The sequence below is a fragment of the Saimiri boliviensis genome, chromosome 2, assembly GCF_048565385.1.
Source record: "Saimiri boliviensis isolate mSaiBol1 chromosome 2, mSaiBol1.pri, whole genome shotgun sequence".
Lineage (NCBI taxonomy): Eukaryota > Metazoa > Chordata > Mammalia > Primates > Cebidae > Saimiri > Saimiri boliviensis.
The window spans coordinates 194012064-194036022 of record NC_133450.1 but is presented as its reverse complement, the minus strand read 5'-3'; the positions used below and the strand labels follow the sequence as shown (position 1 = coordinate 194036022).

Genomic DNA, 23959 nt, shown 5'->3' with positions numbered 1-23959 from the left:
GAACCAAATAATCCTTCCAGACATTAAAAATATCTTCTGTCTTTCACCTAGGATGCAAAAAGTCAGCAGAGAAAGTCACTCCTAACCTAACAATAAGAGCAAGTCAGATAGCCTATAAAAACACCTAGTCTCCACAGAGAATTGAAGTTGCAAGGTCACCTACTACACTAAAATCCAAAAAGATGGCAACATCCTCCGAGGAGAAATGAATCCCACAGCTGTTTCATCTTTGGCAAAGCAGTAGGCCGGGAGGTGGCTCACACCTGTAATCCCAGCACTTTGGGAGGCCGAAGTGAGCAGATCACGAGGTCAAGAGATCAAGACCATCCTGGCCAATATGGTTAAACCCTGTGTCTACTAAAAATACAAAAATTAGCTAGGTGTGGTGGTGCACGCCTGTACATCTGTAGTCCTAGCTACTCAGGAGGCTGAGGCAGGAGAATCGCTTGAATACAGGAAGAGGTGGTTACAGTGAGACAAGATCATGCCACTGCACTCCAGCCTGGCGACACAGCAAGACTCTCTCTCTCTCTCTCTCTCTCTCTCTCTCTCTCTCTCTCTATATATATATATATATATATATATATATATATATATATATATATATATAAAAGGAGGTAGGAGGTAGCTACCACAGAAGTTGGCAAGAATAAAACATCTGAGGATTTAATAACATGTTAAATGATGAGTTTGTGTTGGCACATTTTAGAATGACTGAGGGCCCCAAACCAGGGGAATTCTCACCCATCCACAAAATCTTTTTGCGAATTTCCACTGAATATTTATGAAAAAGACTAGGGGCAGGACCTCTCCTGCTGAAAAAGACTGTACCCACAGTAAAGACAATCAGGGCCTGCCTAAATTTGAAGGAGAGAGGAAAATGAGAGCTGACCTCCTAGGCCCCAGACTCTGTGTGCCTAAGAAGCAGAGTCCTCCGCTGCTGGGAGAGGGCAGGAAATCCTGCTTTGCTCCTTTGAGGAGGACCATCCCGACCCCATCTCAACCTGGCTTAAAGTCACTAATCTTTTTAAGTTAAAAACATGCTTGATGTAAAGTTAGTTTTATCACTTTTACCAGATCTTCAAATATGGGGAAAAACAAATAATAAAAACCAGCAAACCCAAGTCCGCTTTTTAGGTAAATGCGTAGAATAACTCCATGAAACATTAAAATAGCTTATTGATTCTTGCAATTGAGTTCAGTTACCTGATTATCAAGAATTCATTGGGCCACAACAGGGATCTTTTTATAGGGTAAGCATCAGCACTCTATAGAGCAGTGTGGCAGAAAGAAAGTGCCATTTCACCTAAAGGTAGAAGAGGAAGCTCTTTCTATGCCATGGTCATCATCTTCCCCACTACTGCCACCAGTAACAAAATACCTCCTCCAAATTCCAAAAACTTCCAGACCACTGGAACTAACAGTGGTCTGGACAGACAAGAAAAGAGTGAGAGAGAGAAATTTAGAAGGCAAAATGCCTGTATGAAAAACAATCATATTGAGATGATTTTATTCTTAGATGTGAGTGAGTGATCTAACAATAGGTTAAAACTACAACTATATATGGAGGGAGATGGAGAAGAGGGCATCCGAAGAGTGAGGGGGCATAATTTAATTTTATAACCTAAGAAATGTGTTACAAATTAAATCAGAAAGGTAACAATAAAAAGTGCAGTTTTCATATGGATTTTCTGCTCCTGGTTCGACCAAAACCAATAACCAACATATGCCTTCACTGACACCCACATTTCATCCGTCACCCTAATTTTATTCAACAAATATTTGTTGAACTACTATTATGTGCCAGGTACTGTTCTGACCATTTAGAATACATCATAAAGATCCCTGTCCTCATGGAGTTCACATACCAGTGGAGGAAGACAGAGAATAAACAGTAAATATGATGAGTAAATTACTTAATATGTTAGGAGGTAAATGTGATGACCAAAAGAAGGGATAGAGAGGATGAGAGATCCAAAATGCAGAATGTTGAAGTTGTAATATGAAACAGGATGCTCAGGGTAGACCTCATCGAGAAAGTCAGATATAAGCAATGACAGGAAGGAAGTAAACCAAGCAGTTAGCTATCTGGAAAAATTCCTGCAGGTGGGACATCTGGTATTCCAGCTGTATTCAAGGAATAGGAAGGAAGGCAAAATGTGGAGCAAGCAAGAAGAAAAGTAATGGGATTGGAGGTCATCTCAGCCTTTTTATTCATTTTTATTCCCACTCCAAGCTATTAAATCCCACTTCAGGAAATCACACAAATGCAGTGATGGACTCCACCTTGAGATAAATTATCCAACTTCAGCTAACTCAGTTCTAATTATGTTATCTCTTCCCTAAATCACATTCCACGGCAGAACTTCCAACTATATTCTTATCAAGGTGGCATTCCTGCCTCCATACCTTCACCCTCCAAAGATGTCCTTGACTCCTACTTTGTTCAGAGAGGAGAAAGACACTGGCTGTGCTGCTCCCATGTAATCCCACTCCCCCATCTCATATGGCTCAAAGGGAGACTATCCCCCTACTCAAGGCCAGTCTCTGCACCTGGCCTGGGCCCTTAGCACTTCCACTGCCCCTCCCTAAGGGACTCCAGAGTCTCCTTCTCTGAAGTTCCCTTATTGAATCAGGATGTCTCTCCTCAATCTCACTCTCCTTGAGCAGTTTTGTTCATGCCATTGCTATAAATTTCCATCTATATTTTGATGATTTCTCATCTACTTCTCTAGTTGTGAGTTGCTCCTGAGGTCTAAGCAGGCATTCCCAACTGTGTACTAGTCTTGTATATTCTAAAGATACATCAGATAAAATGTGTCAAAAATCAAGCATAACTCCACCTCCCAGATATATTAATACTTCCCCCGTTTCCTGTCTGAACAGATGGCATCATTACTCTCTCAGTCATCGAAACTTTACAGTCAGCTTCCCGCTTCCCTCTTTCCTTTATCTCCCATTTATAATCAGTCAAGTTCTATAAATTCTACTTTAAAAATGTCTACCACATCAATAGCTACCTTTTACCAAATACCTGCATTCACAACTCTCACTGGCCACTTCATTCAAAGACAAAAATCCAATCATCAGCATCTTTTACATTGAGCAAGGAATAATAAGCCAAGTGCCATTTGCTGCCTCTATATAGTCATTTTTAATAAATGAGATTTGGACTTTTTGGTTGTTGTTTTATTTTTGTTTTTAATCTTCTTGTACTGAGAGAGGTAAATGCTTAATTCCATTGAACAATTCATGTGAACAAGGAAAAATTGATTGGCTTCTCTACAAATTAAACTCATCTTGAAACCATACCATAACAGAAAAGTTAACAGGGGGAAGCACTTGAATTCGGACGGGAGAAAAATTAAAAGCTTGCAAAGCAAATAAGAGAATCTGGAAAGAATTTCACAAAGAGAGAGAACACCAAACACCGTTGGAGAACATACAATTTTCAGAGGAAGCCTGGAGTTTACGATGTCAAAGGAAGGATAGTGAGGAATAGGTAGGCAAGAGTGAGCTATGATTGCACTACTGCACTCCAGCCTGGGTAACACAGCCAGATCATGTCTCTCAAAAGAAGAAAATGTAAGCAAGGGATTGGATTCTATATCCACCAGGGAGCCATTGAAGAGTTTTCAGTAAAAGAGTAACCTAAGAAATATTTACGTTACTGAGACCCCCACTCCAAGTTGGTGGGAGAGCTTGGCTTAAGTCATCTTTATTATCTCCCACAGAATCCAGTACAGTGCTTTCAAAGAATGTGTGAAAGTCAGAAATGAATTGTATTCAATTGAAGTAAATGATAGAGACTTTGTGGAAAGCAACGAGTGGCTGTGCTGTGTGCAAAGCACAGTCCTGAGCTGCCTACTTTGAAAGGGGATGTATTGGGCTGGTGTAAAGTTGAGACCAGCTTGTAAGCTCCATTCTCCCTGTTTGAAGACTGGTGGTTGCTATGGTTACGGTTGCATGGGTAGGCTTATTTATAACTATACACTATCTTTAGTGAATTCCACAACAGATGAGAGAAAAATTCAACTGTGAAGCCATTTAAGTGCATTGGAAGCACTTAGGAAGAGCAATAGAATTAAATATACACCAGAGACTCTCAAAAACACTATGGAGAGCCCCATTTTAAACAACTGTTTTGTGAAGAGTGTTCTGCGTAAATTGAAAAAATAAAGGGGTAGAAACTACCCAAATCTAGGCTTCTGCATGCCCTCTACTAGCTCTGCCTCTACAATTTATAAGCATAAGCACCAGGGTAGGTTTTGGAAACAAATAAATTTTCTCTACCACCAATCACATGCAAGACACCTACAGATATTGGGTCTCTCCATTCTTACAAAAACAACATGAGATAGGTAATATTATTATCCCCATTCTGCACATTAGAAAAGGAAGTAAACAAGGTTAAGTGTTTCCCACAGCCTCATAGTTGGTAAAGACCAGAGCTAGCCAAGAGCCCAGGGAGTCTGCTTCCAGTGATTTTAACCACTATGATATACTGCCTTGTTTTGATATGTATAACAAAAAGGTCTAGGGACCAGAAGTCATTGGAGACCAAGAAGCTATATTTATTTCAGTTTAAAGTGAATACAAATAGAAAGTGATTATTTGATGATGCAGAATACTAAGGATTCATGCTGCAGAACCAATTCTACCTAACCCTAAAATTTTAAATAAAACAAACTAGGGGCATCCTACTCCTATTTCAAACAGAATGACAGTAGGATTCCTTTATAAAGAAAATCTCTCTGTTCATGTCAAATTAAATGTAATTTTTAAAAATTGATTGCATGTGTGGGTGCACATGTATATATTCATGCACACACACAAAATTTGGGAACACATCCCATTATGAACCACAAAGTAAAACTATGAATTATTTTTAAAGGTATGGATATTGACAGATATCAAGTGTGTTCATTCATTTTATCTTGACAAGTCAACGAGGCAAGTATTACTGATCCCTAGTCAACAGAGGAAAAACCGAGGTTCATGCTATATAAAACCCTAAACACACATACCTTGTGGGCAGCACAACTGGACCTGAAACTTAAGTCCTTCTCACGTTAAAACCCAAAATTCTTTTCTCTGTATCTTTCTGTGTCATCTTGACTTCAAGGGAACCAAAATTTGGCCAGTTTCTAACTGAGGCTCTCCTCAAAGCCAAGAAAGTTGTCTTTGCAAATACATCGCTGTTCAAAGGAGGATGACAGGTAAAGATTTGCCTGGACAAGTCCTAATTCAGTGCAAGAACCACTCACTTTTTGGACAAGTGTGTATTAAAATACCATGACTTGTGTTGGAATACATTATTGTAGCATTCCTATATCCTATGCTGAGAGTAGTTTTGAATAAAAATAATATGGTAAAGATTTGGAATTTGTATTTGTTGTTAGTGATCACATAATCTAAAAAATCATATGATGTTTGTTCATGCTTTTATCAGGTAAATATTTACTAACTCCTTAAAATGTTCCTCTATGTGTGGTAGGTTCTGGGGATTTAGTGTTAAATAAGACAAACATAATTTTGAATGCCAATGAAAGTGCAATCTTAGACTCAGAGAACATTCAGAGTATTCATTTATTCAACAAATGTTATCTAGTGACTCCCATAAGCCAGACAACACGAGAGGTAATGAGGACATAGCGGTGAATAATTCACATTACTACAAGTAACGTTAGAGATCAAACATATGACAGATGACTAAAATATCAAGAGACTCAGCACTCATCCAAGATCCTACAGTGAAACTGGAGTTGAAACCAATGGTTAATAACTGTCTTTTTGACCCCTCTACTTTTCCTGAGGGCTCAACAATGGGAAGCCTCCTACCTTCTCTAGCACTTCTTGGTATGATATAATTACTACTTGCTATCTTTTTTTCCAAACTGGGAGAAATGCCAGAAGGAAGTAACATCACATCTTCCATAAAGGTGTTACAGCCACAATTACAATAACAAAGAATTATCTGGCCCAAAATGTCAGTAATGCCCAGGTTGAGAAACCCTGCTCTAGCCTATCTTCTTATTAATAAAAAGGACTATAGAATATGTATGATAAAATAAAAGTCATCCTTTCTGTATGAAATAAAATATGAACTCACCGAAGGAACTAGGAAGTACTTTGATGTGACTCAGAAAAAAAAAATGTAGAGAGTGGGTATCTTGTTATCTTTAAATACTGAAAATGGTGAGGGAGCATTTTTGGGAGTTTATCACCAGTATCAGCTTGAATAAAAGGTTCATATCCTACTGGAATATGGTTATAGGTATAGACAGGCCTTGGCCTGCACATCTAACTCATTTCTGAATCTGTATACTTACCAAGTAATTCTCAGACCTCTGTCTGGTTGCATATGTAGATTATTTCAAAGAGAAAAAGGCCCACTTACTGAGTAGCAAAAATCATAGGGAAGATGGTCTTTTTGGCTTTCAGATACAAAGTGGTCCTGTTTGGTATGAAACCAAATGTAGGTAGACCCAAAACTTTGGTCAGTGAGATCCCAGGTCTATGGAATATTATAGTTCAGAGACATAATTATAGAGTCTACTCCAGCCCTTAACTGCTTTCTACCGCAGCCACTACTTGCCAACTTCTCACCCCACTATTTTTGTTCCCTATGTAAGTATCTAAGTTAAAATATTAAAGTCCTAGACTTTGGAGATTTAAGAGATTTTTAATAATGATGTGAACTGAATTAATATCCTAGCAGTATCTGAAATTAGACATGAACACGATAATTACTTCTAGTAATGACAAAATATTTTTAAGATACTATTTATGAAACTGAATCTCTGCCTTTAGTTATCCTCTGATCAAAAATAATAAACACAAAGGAATTAAAGGCCAACAAATTGGCAAAACTCAAAACATTTTTCAAGAAATTTCAGGAGGGGAAGGGTTGTAATGCTAACATAAAACAAAATAGTTTGCAACCAGCATGGTCAACATAGCAAGACCTCATCTCTTAAAAAAAGGAGTTTAAAAAAAACAGCCAGCAGTGTTGGCATGAGCCTGTAGTCCCAGCTACTCAAGAGGCTGGGGCAAGAGGATCACATAAGCCCAGGAGTTTGAGTCAGCTATGATCACACCACTGCACCACCCTGGACAACAGAGCAATACCCTGTCTCTAAAATAAATAAGCAAATAAACAATCCTTTAAAAAATAAAATAAAAGTCCAGCCCTAAAGGGGAAAATATAGCATTTTATGTTAATAAAAGCTAAAAGGCCATGTTGAACATTTATGTACTAAAGTGGCATGGGAAACAACAACAGCTATTATTTGATTAGTACTTTGACTTTAAACTTCAAAACAACCTAATGAAGTAAGCATTGTGAAAGGATGAGATCAAGACTTAATATCTGAAATTTAAAAAGCACAAAGCTGATTTTATTGCTATCTAAATAAGGAAGAGCTATGCTGGTCAGGCACAACCTCTCCAAGCTGCTGCTATAAGGAGAAAACGATATATCCATAATTAAATTTTATGTGCCAGATAATGTTGCCTCAAAATATATTTAAAGGAAAATCTTTTGGAAATGTATTGAGAAATTGACAAAAAGACAGCAGTGAAAGATATTTACAGAGCAAACAATACATGTCTCCTTATGGGGACATGTATTGACCTGCAAGGTGGAGGCCTCCACATTGTCATGAAGCAAGAGGGATCAACAGCATTTAACGAGGAGGACGTGGTCACTTCTGCATGCCCAGAGGATTCAGTAGATTCTGAAGTTTCAAATCTGTAGAGTGAAGTGATCCAGCTAGCCCATTCCAAATCTCAGAGTCCCACACCTTTCCAAGCAGATTCTTCTGAATTTGGCATAAATTTATTGGAATAGGGAGTTCAAATTTCTCAGAAGCTCTGCTACTCTTCAGTTTTGGGCCTCAGATTTTTCTGTTCTTTCAACTAAAAGAGGTATGTCTCTATATACACTGCTAAGAATGCCCTCTGATTTTCTTATTTTGTCATCAATTGGTAACTAACCTTTAGCCTTTCATTGTCTTCTCCAATTCATCAGTATTATGAAACATAATCCATTTCATCATTCTCATAATTTGTTTCCGATACAACTGTCAAATGTCTGAGATATTGCAGCAGCCAAGGCATTTCCTTGCAATATTACACCATCCCAATGAAAATTTTAGCAATTGCAGAATTACAGAATGCCAGGGGCCATGTATTCTACCTACTTGTTGATAATGATGTTTTCCAGCTCCAAAACTGCATTATAGAGTCAGCTCCCTAAAACCATTTCTGGTATCAACGGTCATAGGTTTGGCCACCTGGAAACATACTCTAGAGTACAGATTTGCATGAATCACCCTTTGGAGCGTGATTTCATGAATGACAACAGTGAGAACTAGACAGAGGGCAAAGTTAAACTATGATATGTGATGCAGTTACAACAGAGGCCTTGCTGATCGCACAGGAACTCTGGAGAAAGACTGGCCCTTCAGAGTTGTCTGAAATTAAAACAAGGGGCAATCCTCATAACTCCACCTTGACCCTTTATTAAATGTGGGTTACTCCTGCAGAGGGATAAGCTTGGGAGAGAAGGCCCCCTTTGACTGAGGCAGCCATCCTGGAGAGGAACACCTGCCAGCCATCAGCACATAACATTCCTGGCAGCTGGAAGAAAGTGTTCTGGAGTGATCCGGGTATTTGGTACTCTACAAACAGAAAATAAAATTTCTTTCTCATGTAACATTTTGTTTTTTGTATAATATTTTACCCTATTAACAGAAAATAGACCTTAGAGTTCACAGTAGTATGAGGGATTTTGTTTTCATATTTTCTAGAATGTTCTGACTCTGCACTTTCAAGCCAGCTAAGTATTTGTTTTAAATTTATATAAAATTGTTTAAGATAACCCTTTTAGCACTTTCACCCCAATCACCTACTTTGTAAAGAGCTGTTTTCCCAAGATATTTTTAAATCCATCATGCAGACATAAGTGGATATCCAAATTAATTGAAGGTTTTCTGAAAAAAATAGGTAGTCTTGATTGACTTTCGACAAGTAACTACTTGTGGTTAAGAAATAAAAATCATAAATGATATATTTGAAATACCATGGTCTTAGGCCTCTACAAAAAAAATTAATATAGCTTGGGATATGGCCAACGGTTCTGATTTTATAGGACTTTAGCCACTTTATAATGGAAAAAGATGAGGATAGGGAACCTGTATTACTCAAAAGAGAAAAAGACAATGATTTGTTAATTAATTTATTTTTTAAATTTAGTAGACATTTTATGTTGCTTACCTTGTTTTTTTCAGAAATGAGGCTTACATGTGAGTTCAGCAAAATCTCTTTGAAATTAAGATAAGGGTCACTCTCTTTCAGTCACCCCTTATAGGAGTATTCATTTTTAAGGCAGCAGCTCAGATAAGCCAGACTATTTCCTAGAAGACTAAACATCAAATGATATGGAAACCAAAAAAAAGACAAGCTTGACAAATCCCTGAAAAAAAGACAAGTTTGACAAAAGATCTGGTTCTCTCCTCAACTTTTTTTTAGTACAAAGATGAAATAATAGACTCGCTACTTGTGGCCAATGATATAATGATGCTGGACATTTTTAAAAATCAGAACTCCTTAGCTCCTGAGTTACATTTGCCTTCTTTGTCCAGTTAACAGGAATAAAATCAAAATGAATCAAGAAATAATAAGAAAACATCAGTGACATTTATCACTCTAAGTCTTATAGCCCAAGCATACCATATTGATGGATACAAAATTAGAGAACCAGCTAATGTCACTAATCTTTGATGAGTCACAAAACTGAAAAGGATGCCGAGACGAAGAACATGGAATAAATATAATCTCAATATTTAATAAAGAGCACCAAAATATAAAACCGATCATTGTGGTCACCTATAAAAATACATAGATCACTAGGGGCCAACACCTGTTCACTAGGTCAACAGGTCAGTTCATCCTGACCAGTTAGTAGACTGGGTAAATTAGAGGAATGTGAGGTATAGTCTGTGTAGAATATAACCAGCACTTGATGTTTTATCTCTATAATATCTGTGAGAACAGCATAGAGGAATATCAGTTGGTTCCCAGTACGACTAGATGTATTTGTTGTCGGTTGAATTATTGTACTATCAAAGAACACTTATGAACCCTCTTGAGAAGTGAGGGCAGAAAGGGTGGGGTAGCAAATATAGATGCAATTCAGATTTTAGAAACAGCTGAGATGAAAATGTTAGTTTTGCCACTATGGAAATCCCTGCTCTGATGACCTGTAGCACCACTCCAATGGGATCTCTTATCACATTTGTTGTCTTAAAGTTGGTCTTTGACATTGGATTTCAACATAGCTTCCTAATTGAACTGTCCTTTCAGATTCTGTCCATACCTCTGCAGAATCTCTAGACTTCTCTGATTATAAAACTCTGTGATTAAAAAAAAAAAAAAAAAAAAAAAAAAAAAAAAAAAAAACAAACTTTATTTCCTTCTAGGATCCTTCTATTCGTTAGAAGCTCTCTTCTTGAACTTTTAGTGTCCCTAAATTCTACCCTGAACTCTTCCTTTGACTAGCCTTAAAATAGCTTTAAGTTGAAAATAGTTAATACTCAAAGGCTGTTAATGAATTACGAATTATAAAGGCTGGTATCTACCAAGAAGGACAGTTCTAGTCACAAGCCATGGAGCATTAAAAAGAATAAAAAGAACAGGAGCACAGAAGTAGTTTTGTAATCAGACCTAAGGGCTGAAAGTAGAAAACAAGTGGAAAGTTAGTGGCCAGGTCAGCCCACAAAAAGAGCAGCTAGAAATAAGAGACGGGAACCAGGAAGACATACCAGAACATTCCTCATGGATGAAGGAACTGAGGGGCCCTGAGCTTTGTTTGAGATCTTCTATACAGATGTGTGATGACTGCTCAGGGTCAAGTGGAAAAGATGTGGCTGTCAGCTTTCAGGAGTGCCTGAATAACAGCCATGTAGTCTCTCTGTGGAATGCTGCCTGAAGAAAACAGTATGGTCTCTCTTCTAGAAGACACTCTACCTCATAAGCTCACTTACCCCTTGGGATACCACAATTTACACTAGCAACTTTGTGTCACTACAGATCATAGGATAATTTTGAGTGAACAATATTTAAAACAACAGAAAGAAGTGTGATGGAAAGTCATTGAGGTGTGTTATTTTAATAGGATTAAGAGAGAAGAAATAGTTATAAAGACCTTTTAAACAACTAAACAACATAGAATCCTTGCCTATGTGCCATAAAACTAGCTGTTTAATGACAAATTATGTATTTTAAAGAGTGAGCATTATTGCCTTTTAACTTAGTAGCCTAAGTCGTTATGTGATACGAATTTTCTTCTCCAGTGACCCATGGTTCCAGGTGCTATTGATTTCTAAAATAGTGTCCGATATTCAAAATCTTTCAAGGTTATATGGTTGCTATTTGAAAGAAGTATGATACAAAATGAAGCTGTAGTGGCTCCTACAATCACATCAAATTTCACATCTCAAGTATAATTAGCATGACATTTTATGGATTTAGCTTGAAGAAGTCTGAAAAATAATCCTTATTTTGCAGAATCAAAGCAAATTAAACATTTAGATAACTAGCAGTTATCTTTGCTCAGATTTTATTATTGAAGTGAATTCCTAATTATATCCGCCAAGAAATCCATTCTCATTTGGGAAAAAAAAGTTTTTCTTCTCATGAGCTCAATAACTGAAAGTCTACGGGAGTCATATAAAATGTCAAATTTATTATCAAGTACTCATTGGTTTAATTCTATTTTATGCTGGCAAACATCTGGAAGATTATGAAAAAATAAATTATTTTAAAAGCATTAATTAGGATTTTGCTTACATATTCCTTCATAAGACAGCAAATATTTACTGAAATCTATTATGCCATCCAGTCCTTATCTTACCAAAGTCAATTATTTATATTTTAAGTGATTAATATACAAAACTTAATAATAATTTACTTTGATGTTTGTTACATATGAATTCATAAAGGTATTTGAATTTCATTATCTCGCCCTTCTCAACATCAACCAAAGATCAGTAACTTACTTTTTACATTGGACACTGTGATTGGGCACAAAGTTTCTAGGATAACATAAGATTTATAACAAAATTATAAATAGTACTTGAATTGGGTCTTGTTAATGTCACTGATGGATATTGGCTAGGGTTTGGTCCTAACACAACATACACACATACATACACACACACACACTCGAGTAGTGACCATCTATTTCTTTGGTTGACACCTGAAACTCATTTTTTTTATTTCAGCAACCACTTCTCCCCTACTCTCAAACTACCTGGTTTGAGTGAGGTGATCTCTACTTTTCCTTCCAGAGAAAGACACATGACAGGGCCTGGTTAATCATTGTCCATCCTTTTGGTCACAAATGGCCAGTCAACCAAAGTCATACTAATCAGAGCCCTCCTTGGAAGTTTTTCTGTGACTATTAGGGATTTAGGGGGAAAAGTGCTTCTCTCCCAGGATTATAGAGGCTAAGGACCCACTAAGAGGATGTGGTTAAGAACAGCTTTGTAGCCACATTAAAAGAGCGTTTCTGAGAATGAGTGTAACAGAGGAGTGCAGGTCTGAGAGACAGAGAAAACAAAACAAACAAAAAATTCTTAATGACATCAATCTAACCTCACATCCAACCATTTCTGAAATTAGCTTGACCCCTTCAAAAATCCCAGTTATGTGAGCCAATTGATTCCAATTTGTGTTTCTTTGAACGGAGTTTCTGACATTTGCAATTGAATGAATCCAGGCAATATACATACATACCCTCAGACTCATTATCTTCTACTTGTGATTTTTTCTGATACCAATACACATCACACACACACACACACACACACACACACACACACACACACACAGTGTGCTAGAGCAGCTTAGCATTTGTCCTGTAGATGATGACAAAAAATTTTACAGTATGGTTTTCACCTTCATGGCCAACAGGATTTTGCTGAAACTCAGCAACTTTTCATCTGATTGATGTGCAACAACATGTTCTGACTGCTTGCAGAAACTCTTTTAGCCATTGATCCAAACGTGACAATACTGCAAACTGACCATCAGCCCTCCATCTGGGTAGCTTTATTTCTGCCTGAGCTCTGATAATCAGAAAACTCACTCACGTTTCTTATAAAGTTGGAGTCCCGTAAATTATACAGTCTCCAAAATGTTGGGCCTAAAATGATGTAAACACCTGGAGGTTCTTACCCATGATTACATAGGCATCTGTTTTCAGTTGGAGCTTTATTCCTTATTGATGCCAAGTTGAGACTGGCTTAGTTGTGTATTTTCTATGTCGTTGGCTGACAGCATACTGTCAGAGTTTGCTTGATTATAGCAGAAACTTATAATTGTTTTCAGCTGCAAACAAATGCAAGGCTGACTCCATAGAGGTACATGTCTTTTGTTTCTTTGATCAGCAGCTTTGGTTTGTCCCATCAAGATGGCAACTATCCACAGCAACTCCAGGTTAACTGCATTCAGTATAATGTATTCTGTTGTATTATTTGACATGTATACGAGTTGTTACATTTTCTTTTCTTCAGGATAGTAGAATTAGGACCACATTACCAAGTGGGCCCACGTTAAACTTTGAATTTCAAGTGCCAAAGCTAGAGGAGTGGAAAAGCCAGTTTGAATTTAAGCCAATATACAAGCATAATAGACTTACTGAGTTCAAATCCCAGCTTTTTGGGCAAGTTATCCTACTTTTCTAAGCCTCAGTTTCCTCGTCTATAAAGTAAAAATATTTACAAGTATTGCTTTATCAGGTTCATAATTCATTAAGGTTTAATAGGCATTAGCTACTAATGTTAATAGCTAAAAACAGTCAGAAAATATTAAACTATTCCTGAATAAGCATTAATAATCAATAAACATTATCTACTCATATTATTGCTATTATTATATGGAGAAGTCCTTTCACCTGAATTTCCTTGTAAGTTCTATTTTTTTTTTTTTTTTTTTTTTGAGTTTTGCTCTCGTTGCCCAGTCTGAAGTGCAATGGTGCTATCTCAGCTCACTGCAACCTCCACCTCCTGGATTCAAGCAATCCTCCTCCCTCAGCCTCTCAAGTAGCTCGGATTACAGGCATGCGCCACTACATCTGGGTAATTTGTACATGGAGAGGGGTTTCTCCATGTTGGTCAGGCTGGTCTCAAACTCCTGACTTCAGGTAACCCACCCGCCTCAGCCTCCTAAAGTGCTGGGATTACAGGCGTGAGCCACCACACCTGGCCTGAATTCAGACTTCTCAACTACAAAATGGAAGAATTACTGACAACTTCCTAAAACCAGTTTTAAACTCAAATGAGAAAATGTACATGAAAGCACTGTATAAAATGTAAAGCATATGAAAATATATAATGGCATTGTTGCCATTTCTGCTTTTGTTGTCTTCATTACTGGCACTGGGGCATACAAAAAAATAAGTGTATTTGTATGTATTAAGCATCTAACATGTACCAGGTTCTAGTCAGACAAAAATCCTATTCTCTAAATGCTTATAATCATTGAAAAGACATTAGAAAGAATAACTTCAAAACATAATACAGCCTTTTTTACTATCTTAACTAGCAAATCCTTTTCATAATAACATAGATAAAGGTGGTCTGATAGAATTTTCTATGATAACACATATCTTCTACATTTATATTGTACAATATGATAGCCATCAGTTATGCATACTACTGAGCAAGCAAGATGTGGCAGTCTGACTAGGGAACTAATTTTTTAAATTTTATTTTAATTAATTTAAATTTAGCCACACACAGCTAGTGGCTACCATATTAAATAGCACATATCTAGAAGGTCTTCAAAACCTTTATACTTCCCAGATTTGATAGTTTTTGTGTTGTATGCTATAATGATATGATTTTAGGTTGAAAATCTATTATATTCTAAATTCCATCTAAATGCAGTCTTCCACAAATCATGTTTATATTTAATATTTAGATGTAAAAATTTATAATTCCAATTTTGAGCCCACTTTCTTATTTCAAATGATTAACATTATTTACTTGAATATTTGTCCTTTTTATAAGAATTATACATCACTCTTGGTATGATAGGTTGCCTGAGTCCATTAAAAGCCAAAGAGAAAAAGAAGAAAAATTGAAAAAAAATTTATATCACCTATATATAAAAATAAGTTTTGACATTTTTCAGCTAACAATGAGACATGCTATTTAATTTAAATTAATTTTGTAAGTATAATTTTAAATGCATATTATATTGATATAGGCAGCCAAGAATATAATAAAATTTAAATTTAACTGCATTATGGCATAAAATAGATTAAAAATTATTTTACTGTGGAAGTTTGAAATTCTTATATTTTACACCAAAAATATAATCAGAGTGAACAGGCAACCTATAGAATGGGAGAAAACTTTTGCAATCTAGCCATCTGACAAAGGGCTAATATCCAGAATCCACAAAGAAGTAAAACAAATTTACAAGGAAAAAAAAAAAACCATCATCAAAAAGTGGGCAAAGGATATGAACAGACACTTTTCAAAAGAAGACATTTATGCAGCCAACAAACATAAAAAGCCTCATCATCACTGGTCATTAAAGAAATATAAGTCAAAACCACAATGAGATATCACCTCATGCCAGTTAGAATGGCTATTAATAAAAAGTCAAGAAACAACAGATGCTGGAGAAGATGTGGAGAAATAGGAACGCTTTTACACTGTTGGTGGGAGTGTAAATCAGTTCAACCATTGTGGAAGACAGTGTGGTCACTCCTCAAGGATCTAGAACTAGAAATACCATTTGACCCTGCAATCCCATTACTGGGTATATACCCAAAGGATTATAAATCATTTTACTATAAAGACACGTGCACACGTATATTTATTGTGGCACTGTTCACAATAGCAAAGACTTGGAACCAACCGAAATGCCCATCAATGATAGACTGGATAAAGAAAATGTGGCACATATACACCTTGGAATACTATGCAGCCATAAAAAATGATGAGTTCATGTTCTTGCAGGGATATGGATGAAGCTGGAAACCATTATTCTCAGCAAACTAACAGAAGAGCAGAAAACCAAACATCTTCATGGCTAACAGGATTTTGGCCATGTTCTCACACATAAGTGGGAGTTGAACAATGAGAACACATGGACACAGGGAGGGGAACATCACACACCAGGGCCTATCAGGGAGTGAGGGTCTAGGGGAGGCATAGCATTAGGAGAAATACTTAATGTAGATGACAGGCTGATTGGTGCAGCGAACCACCATGGCATGTGTATGCCTATGTAACAAACCTGCACATTCTGTACATATACCCCAGAACTTAAAGTATAATTTAAAATAATAATAATAGTCTTTATTCCCACACAAATGAAAGTCAGCTTTACACTCGCCATTTAATATTGATTTTTGAATTATTCTCAACTCTCCTGTTGTACTACATGAGAATTTCGATCAAATGTATACAGCTTACAGAATTGGTGAGGTTCACATTGGAACAGATTTGAGAATTATTAGCATTTTATATGCCTCATTAACTTGACATATATCAGTTTCTGTATTACTTGTGTCCCCATCTTAAGTAATTGTCTAGCATTAAGAATAATTTTATTCTTATAAATAAGAATAAAAACACTTTACAGCATGTGTTGGCCAGGTTTACCATGATTGATGGTTATTGTTTAGCTCAGAGTTTGGCTGAGTGACTGAGTCATAGCACATTCATCTCCACAATGAGCAATGACCACATATTCAAGAACTGTAACACTGTCATCTTCTAAAAGGATATTTTTGACAAAAATTACTTTATCTGTTGCCTTTTAATATGAATTTAAACATAATATTATTGTTGCCTTTGATAACAAACTTAACATGGCAGTAAACTTCTCATCTTATTCTGAAATACTGTTTTCTTGTTTCATTAGTGGTTCTATTCTATTTTATTTCCTAGTGTCACTTAATTTCTTCAGTAGTCAAGCAGAAATTCATTTCAATAGTTTTCCCAATAACTTTTGAAATTTATTAGTCAAATCTTCTTATTCTTGTTTTCTAATCCACCAAAATCTTCTTTTATCTTTATTAATTTCTTTATCCTGGTTCCCTTTGACTCATTTATTGTTTCCTTTAGGACTGAATTGAAACGGTAAGTGTATTTATTTTTATTTTTCTAATCAATGATTTAAAAATATTATATATAATTCCAATTTTGAACCCAGTTTCTTATTTCAGATGATTTAAATTATTTACTTGAATATTTGTCCCTTTTATAAGAATTATTTATCACTCTCAGTATATCATTGTCACTAAATTTACAACTGATATTTAGGCTTAATTTTTTCATTTAAATTGTTTTAGTATTTCCCGTCACTCCTTTTTGTAAAAAATTACATACAGTAAAATTCACCTTTTTAGGTGTACAATTTTATACATTTTGGCAAATGTACATAGTTTTGTAATTATCACAATCAAAATAAATATTATTTTTATCAAAAACTTTCTTATGTACCCCTCCTACTCCCAGCACCTAACAACCATTGATCTGATTTCTTTTCCTATAGTTTTACTTTTCTATATGTATTTTCTACATGTCTATACATATTGTTGCATGTATTAGTAGTTTGTTCCTTTTTATTGCTGAATATTCCATTGTACGGGTGTGCCAAAATTTCGTTTATCCATTCACCAGTTGAGGGACATTTGGGTTGCTATATTTACATAGAGACCTTTGGGTAGACAGATGTTTTCACTTCTCATAGGCAAATACCTAGAAGTAGAAGTGCTGGCCCTATGCTAAGTATATGTTCACCTTTATAAGAAACTGTCAAACTGTTTTCCAAAATTGCCATGTTATTCTGCATTCCCACCAGCAACGTATGACTGTTCCAGATACTCCATATCCTCATATCCTTGTCAACACTTAGAATTGTCAGATTGGGGTGGGGGTGCACAATCAAATGAAGGGGTAGAATTTATTCATTTTTGTTGCTGTCATTCTAATAAACGTGTGGTAGTATCTACTGGCATTACTTTGCATTTCCCTTGTAAGCAATCATGTTAAGTGTTTTTTCATGTTCTTACTTGCAATAAGCCATCCAATATCTCTCCTTTGATAAAGTGTCTGCTCAAAACCTCGATCCATCTTTAAAAATTAGGTTTATTATTTTACTGCTGCATTTACTACTGCATTTTGATATGTCTTTATATATTCTAGTTACAATTCCTCACATGTGTTTTGCAAATATTTTCTCTCGACCTATGGCTTTCTTTTATTTTTAATAATATTTTTTACTTTATTCATATTTAATAGCATTTTCCAAAGAGCAGAAGTTTTTAATTTTGAAGAAGTCCAATTTATAACTTTTTTAGTTTGTGGTGTGGGCTTTGTGCATCCTCTCTGTGTAATCTTTGCCTAACTCAGAGTCTCAAAGACTTGTCTCCAGTGTTTTCTTCTAAAAGTTTAAGTTTTAGGTTTTATTTTTTTTTAATTGCATTTTAGGTTTTGGGGTACATGTGATGAACATGCAAGATTGTTGCATAGGTACACACATGGCAGTGTGGTTTGCTGCCTTCCGTCCCCTCACCTGTATCTGTCATTTCTCCCCATGCTATCTCTTCCCACCTCCCCACCCCCCACCCCTCCCCCATTTCCCCCCAATGGACCCCAGTGTGTAGTGCTCCCCTCCCTGTGTCCATGTGTTCTCATTGTTCAACACCCGCCTATGAGTGAGAATATACAGTGTTTGATTTTCCTGCTCTTGTGTCAGTTTGCTGAGAATGATGGTTTCCAGGTTCATCCATGTCCCTACAAAGGACGTGAACTCATCGTTTTTGATGGCTGTGTAATATACCATGGTGTATATGTACCACATTTTCCCTATCCAGGCTATCATCGTTGGGCATTTGGGTTGGTTCCAGGTCTTTGCTATTGTAAACAGTGCTGCAATGAACATTTGTGTGCACGTGTCCTTGTAGTAGAATGATTTATAATCCTTTGGATATATACCCAGTAATGGGATTGCTGGGTCAAATGGGATTTCTATTTTTAGGTCCTTGAGGAATCGCCACACTGTCTTCCACAATGGTTGAATTAATTTACATTCCCACCAACAGTGTAAAAGTGTTCCTATTTCTCCATATCCTCTCCAGCATCTGTTGTTTCCCGATTTTTTAATGATTGCCATTCTAACTGGTGTGAGATGGTATCTCCATGTGGTTTTGATTTGCATTTCTCTGATGACCAGTGATGATGAGCATTTTTTCATATGTTTGTTGGCCTCCTGTATGTCTTCTTTTGTAAAGTATCTGTTCATATCCTTCGCCCACTTTTGAATTGGCTTGTTTGTTTTTTTCTTGTAGATCTGCTTTAGTTCTTTGTAAATTCTGGATATCAGCCCCTTGTCAGATGGGTAGGCTGCAAAAATTTTTTCCCATTCTGTTGGTTGCCGATTCACTCTACTGACTGTTTCTTTTGCCGTGCAGAAGCTGTGGAGTTTGATTAGGTCCCATTTGTCTATTTTGGCTTTTGTTGCCATTGCTTTTGGCGTTTTGGTCATGAAGTCCTTGCCTACACCTATGTCCTGAATGGTTTTGCCTAGATTTTCTTCTAAGGTTTTTATGGTATTAGGTCTGATGTTTAAGTCTTTAATCCATCTGGAGTTAATTTTGGTGTAAGGTGTCAGGAAGGGGTCCTGTTTCTGCTTTCTGCACATGGCTAGCCAGTTTTCCCAACACCATTTATTAAACAGGGAGTCCTTTCCCCATTGCTTGTTTTTGTCAGGTTTGTCGAAGATCAGATGGTTGTGGGTATGTTGTATTTCCTCTGAGGCCTCTGTTCTGTTCCATTGGTCTATATCTCTGTTTTGGTACCAGTACCATGCTGTTTTGATTACTGTAGCCTTGTAGTATAGTTTGAAGTAGTGTGATGCCTCCTGCTTTGTTCTTTTTTGAACTTCAGCAAAGTCTCAGGATACAAAATCAATGTGCAAAAATCACAAATATTCCTATACACCAGTAACAGACTTCAAGAGAGCCAAATCAAGAACGAACTGCCATTCACAATTGCTACAAAGAGAATAAAGTACCTAGGAATACAACTAACAAGGAACGTAAAGGACCTCTTCAAGGAGAACTACAAGCCATTGCTCAACGAAATAAGAGAGGATACAAACAGATGGAGAAACATTCCATGTTCATGGTTAGGAAGAATCAACATCGTGAAAATGGCCATACTGCCCAAAGTAATTTACAGATTCAACACTATTCCCATCAAGCTACCAATGACCTTCTTCACAGAACTGGAAAAAAACACCTTAAACTTCATATGGAACCAAAAGAGAGCCCGCATAGCCAAGTTTTAGGTTTTATATTTAAGCCTCTGAACACTTTTTGCATTCATTTTCAAATACAGTGTGAGATATGGGTCACTTTTTTTCATATGTACGTACACTTGTTCCAGCACTATCTGAAGACTATCCTTCCTCTACTGAACTACCTCAGCACCTTTGTTGAAATCAGTTTACCATATTTGTGTTGTTCTATTTCTCAACACTCTATTCAGTTCTATTGATCTATACTACTGCCCTTTCACCAATACCACCCTGTTCAGATTACTATAGTTTTACAGCAAATTCTGAACAGTCTTCCAACTTTGTTCTTTATTTACAAAATTGGTTTGGCTATCCTAACTCCTTTGTTCTTCTATAATATTTTAGAATCAGCTTCTTAATTTCAACAAAGCCTTTGGGGATATTGATGGATATTTCATTAGATCTATAGATGACTTTGAAAAGAACTGATTTTTTTCAATGATGAGTCAATTCTTGAACATGACTCCTTCCATTTGCTCTTTTTAATTTTTCTCACAACTGTTTTTTGCTTTTAATATTCTAATATTGATATTTTGTTAGATTTGATCTTAAGTTTTTTACATTTTATGATTCTGCTTCAAATGGTACTGTTTTTACTTCAATTTCTAATTTTCATTGTTTGTATATTTAAAAAAAAACAGCTGACTTTCTAGTATATTGAGCTTATAATCTGCAATCTTGCCAAACTCATGTAGTGTCTAGTTCTAATTCTAACAGCCTTCTTTTTAGATTTTGGGGAGAATGTTTGCATTGACAATCAGGTTGTCAAATAAAGACAATTTTATTTTCTCTTTTCTAATCTAATTATCTCTTATATTTGTCTTGTCTTCTTACACTAACTGAAATCCAGAGTACAAGGCTGAATGGGGGTATAAGAATGAACATCCTTGTTTTCATTCTTAAAGAAACTGCATTCTTTCATCATTAAGTGTGATATCTGTAGTAGATTCGTCATCATTGATGTCCTTTATCAGGATGAAGAATTTTCCTTCAAGTTCTAGTTTGGTAAGAGTTGGTAAGAATGGATGTCGAATTTTGTAAAATAACTTTTCTGCATCTGGTCATATAACTTTTCTCTTTTAATCTGTTGATACAATGTTACGCTGTTTTTTAATGTTAAACCAACTTTTCATTCCTACTACAAATACCACTTGGTTATCTCTATCCCTTTTAAGTCACAATTTCATGTTTTGTTCTCTATTTTTGTTTTATTTCTCACTTTAGCATTTCAGCAACTATCTTTGATGTCTACTCTGCTTTAAGCATTGGTCCAGGTACTGAGAAGGGAGTGTGAATAAGACAGCAGAAATCTCCTGCCCATCTTAAGCTTATATTTCAGTGGTGAGGAGAGACCTACAATAAAAAGCAAATGAATAATTTTAAATTGTGTACTAGAGTATCAAGTAATATGTTTTCAGGTGCAAGTCACCAAAAAAATCCCAAATCTTGTAAGCTTAAACAATAAGGCTTTTCACTACTTTAAAAAGCTTAAGTTCAGAAATAGGACAGGCTTCAAGCATGCTTTAATCATTGGCTCAATAATGTCCTAAAACACCTGAATGCTTTTCCTCACTCTACTGTTTTCTCCAATGTAACCTTTGCCTAAGACTGATCTTCCCTCCTGGTCATTATTAGGCTGCCAGTGAGCTTGTTCTTGTAATTCTTGTCTTACTCGGTTTGGAAAGACTAGAATGTTAAAATTACCTCCTAAATTTCCTTACAGCTATATTTCCATATGTAAATTAAGTTCTGACAATTAGAATTACCTGCTTGTGATTTGGAAAGCAGGAGTGAGACAGGATCTATTTTCCCCGACCTTATTTGGCTTTTTCTACTACACAGTCATGAGAACATAAATTTTCTCTGCAGCAGTGGCCATTCTCCAGTTCCCTGGCTAGTGAATAGTTGTGGGGGTGACTGAAGTGACAGCATGGACTTTATGCTTGGTTTGTTACTTCAGGAATCAAAGCTATGATGTCTGTATCCTAGCTCCCTGTGTTTCCAAAGGCAGTTACAATGTTTAATGGCAGCAGGAGGTTTTCAACTTGTAATAGGTTCAGTAGTGGACTCAGAGATAGTTGCTCTCCTGGTAGGTCAGTCCTATATTTTTCTGAGAGTCATTCCTAAATGTTCAGCCTGGAATCTACTCCCTCAGTGCTTCCGAAAATTTTAAAAGCCATACTCTCCTATGTTAAATCCATTTCTTCCCCCCAGATTCTTAATATGATTATCTTTACTGAAATCTGGCGACTCATGAAAGATCTAGGGATTGCCAGAGATGCTTATAAGTGTCAAAGAAGTAAACTAGTAGCCGTATTAGAGATGGATCTGCCCTCCTCATAGGAATTACAGGTGAGAAATTCCTTGCAACTGGCGGAAGCGACTCATCAAACAGCCCGTGAAAGTGCCCCTGAAAGCAAGAGTCAACTTTACATACACACCGCGCCTACAGAGCTCTGCTGCTATTTCACCAGTGCCCATGACATAAGACAGTGCCCATGACAGAGCCCGTGACATAAGAACTTCATTGCTCCCCTTACCTCATCTTCCCCTTTGTGATCCAAACTGCGGTTCTCAGAAATAAAGGTTTGCAAAAGAGAAAAAAGTAAATGTGCTAGATGGAAAAAGAAACAGCACTTTTCTTTCTTCCTCAACTGCAGTTTGGCTGTGTTAAAAAGGCCCAGCTGGGAAGAGAGAGAAGTTTCAACTTTAAACTGAAACTGAAGTTTTATGTGTTACAGTGAACTTGAGATTTTAATTATTAAACTGTTTCATGGCTTGAATTGACCTCAGAATTATGTGTTACCTAAGAGCAACTAAAAGAGTAATGGATCCTGCTAGAATGTTCATCCCATGAGAGGATGAAAATTAGCCTCATATACTAACCTTTGAGATACAATGGGTCTCTAAATTAAGTTTCTTTATTATTACACTCCATGAACTGTGCTTATTCAGTATAATGTTACACTATCTTTTTATTTCATTGATATTTATCCTATTAACAAGAGCTAAATAGGATGCCCTTATGCAATTCATTATTTTTTCCCATAATCTCTATTCCTTCCTTCCTTTACTCTTCAAAATACATATTGCTTTGGAAATTCCCCAGCCTTATAGATAACCACTTATTTTAGAAACTGCTTTTAATATCCCAAACATCAGTTTTCTTTCCTAAATAACTTTTCCCCAGTTTGACACAGTAGCAATGAGTGCCCTTACATGGTTTTTAAGTGAACAGTGCCAGACAATCATGGGACTTAAAAGAATGATGTTGCTAGATACTGTGATAAAATGATAATATATTCTGTTACCAAGATCAGTTGTCACCTTCAATTGTGAAATTAGGATCAGTAATCTCTTCTCCTAAAATTGATGTATGGATTAATTTGAATGCTATTTAAGAAAGTGCCTCACAGAGAATAAAGCACAGAAAAGTTACTTAATGAAAATCGGTTGACTCTAAATCTGATTTGAACTTCACTGTGTGCAGCTCTATCTCAAAATCCCAGACTACAAATGTCAAAGATCTGTAGGTTCCAATAGCATAAAGCACAATTTTACCACTGAGTTT

General features: G+C 36.3%; 1 protein-coding gene across 1 annotated transcript in view; it reads right to left on the bottom strand.

Moving 5' to 3' along the window:
• Positions 1 to 23071, bottom strand: part of PLPPR1 (phospholipid phosphatase related 1) — a 464080-nt gene extending 441009 nt beyond the window's left edge. Inside the window, exon 1 of the mRNA XM_074395106.1 lies at positions 22929 to 23071. The gene's annotated coding sequence lies outside the window, so the exon portion shown is untranslated. The remainder of the gene's footprint in view (positions 1 to 22928) is intronic.
• Between the last annotated feature and the right edge of the window lie 888 nt (positions 23072 to 23959).